General features: G+C 34.4%; 1 pseudogene; it reads right to left on the bottom strand.

The window, feature by feature from the left end:
* Positions 1–1564: 1564 nt before the first annotated feature.
* Positions 1565–1879, bottom strand: LOC138152845 (small nuclear ribonucleoprotein Sm D2 pseudogene; annotated as a pseudogene).
* Between the last annotated feature and the right edge of the window lie 410 nt (positions 1880–2289).

Here is a 2289-nt window from a genome sequence, read left to right as displayed (position 1 = left end):
ACCTCCTATGTAGATTTTAAAATTTATACCTTTTCCCAAAAAAGATCAAGACTTTATTTATCCCATTTTATCTTGGAACCTTCCATTTGTTTTATTTTTTAAAGGAAAAAAATATCTGAGTTTAAATAGGAAACTTTGCATTTTCTATAAATGAATACAAGATTTCTAAGGCAACCAAGAGGATGAACTTAATCCCTCAAATTAATTTATTCCCTCAAGACTTATTCCCTAAGTAACAATGGAAAAATAAAGGGCTAAACACTAATTTTATTTTTTTTCCTTGTCTAACTGTAGACCTGTGCTTTCCTCAGTGGCAACTGAGTCACTGAACAGTCACTGAAACAGATTAGCAATTTTTATCTATCTTGTGGTCTCAATGAGTTGTCTGAAGCACTGAAAATTTCAGTGATTTGTGTCCATCACACAGCCAGTATATCTTACAGACTTGACCCTGTGACTCTGATTCTAAGAATGACCCTCTATAACATCATATGGCTTGACAAATTGTGATTAATTATCCTAAAATAATGTTGACCCTCCTATTTTACTAGGGGAAGATATCATAACATAGGCTCCAAGAGAGTTCAAATAAGAAAGGGACTTATTTATTTCTTTTTTTTCAAATTTATACTGTGTCTGTGTGAACAATCAGCTTAATAGTATAGAACCCTCTCCAAAGAACATATAAATAATGCTGTCAATGACACCAGGACTGTCATAGCCCTGATTAATTGCATTAATACAAAATCTAATACTAAAGATAGTCAAAGTACATTACTCCAGGGTTTCTTACAAATTGTGGCAACATGAGCCAAATATTGCCCATGAATCTGTGTTTATTATTTCTACCCATATCCCAAATAATTGCTTAGTTCAGAGGTGAATAGTCAACAGTCAAAAATTAACAGAGCTTTGAGGCAGACTAGCTAATTATGAGTGAGTGAGTGAGTGTGTATGTATGCACACATGCATGTGTGTAGTTATCTATTCATATACTAGATTCTCTACCTTTTTAACAAATTGTTATATCTTTACAATGATCATTTAAAATTTCAATTCTGAAGGCCAAGTTCAATTCTATAGCAAGAGATAGTCTTCTCTCTAGATGGAGTAAAAACAGAACCTAGAATCACAGTGGCTGACACATAGTAGTTGTTTAGCAAATGCATGTCGATTTATTGATTATGCTTAAATTCCATTCTCTAGAGCAAGAGTTTTTAACCTTTTTTGAACTGTGATACCCTATGGATATCAGGTCATACCTTTGTATATTAACCACTTCTCAAAATAATAATTCTAAATGCATAAAATAAAATACATAGGAATATGAAGGAAACTAATGATATTGAAATAGTTATCAAAAAAGTTTTATGAAGTATATTAACAGATCTCAGATTGAGAACCTTTGCTTTAGAAAATTAGACTATAGTTTCTGTATATGCCTTTTATTATTATTATTTTAAAACAGCAAGGCTTTATTCACAAAATATAAAGGAAAGGGACCATTGGGTTGCCTCACCGGGCTGAGCCAAGGCTCAAGTGGGCATTGAAGGCTCCAGTTATGCTACTTGCCAGCAATGACTGGATTCCTGGGGACCAAGATAACAAGATCACCACTCAGAAACATCTTAGAAATGGAACAACCTTTGTTTACTTGCTTTGGCTTTTTCTTCCTGTCCCCATTTTTGGCCACCTCTGTTCACATCTCCTTTACATTTGCTAAGGTCATGTTATAATTCTTGTTGAAGGTCTTCACTTGATCTAGCAGTTTCTTGTTATTGCAGCAGCTAAGAACCTGGGTGTTTTCCTACAGTGACTGTGTGAGGGACCGAGTGTTGAACACCTCCTCTTCTTGCTTCTGCAGTTCCTCAGGGATCATCTCACTCTTAGGTTTATTTAAAAGACTCAAGGTAGTGGTGGCTCATAAGTCCTTTGGGTTTCTACCTTCCTCCTGTCACTACTTCTTCTTATACCCACCTTTTAAAAGCCATCTAGTCCTATTCTCTTTCTAGGGTGAACCAAGTCCTTAAATTTAGAATTTGATTGCTTGTTTTTTAAGTGAACTTAAATTATTCCTGTTTATCAGTTTACTTCAAAGATAGAAAGTGGCTACTGGTTATACCAGTATGCAGAAGCAATAAGAAGAGTGAATGAGAATCAGCCTGATAGAAATTAATTTTCTTTTTCTAAATTTCAAATGTTCTCCATTTTTAACTCAATTTAAGATATAGGGTAGGTAGGACTAGCTGATCAACTGCCACCTGCATATATCATATGCTATTTTGCACT

This window comes from Petaurus breviceps, unplaced genomic scaffold (assembly GCF_028583685.1).
Source record: "Petaurus breviceps papuanus isolate PSGF00001 unplaced genomic scaffold, PetGlider_PUasm1.0 90977, whole genome shotgun sequence".
NCBI lineage: Eukaryota > Metazoa > Chordata > Mammalia > Diprotodontia > Petauridae > Petaurus > Petaurus breviceps.
Note: the sequence above shows the minus strand (reverse complement) of the source record. Positions and strands in the feature narration are given on the sequence as shown.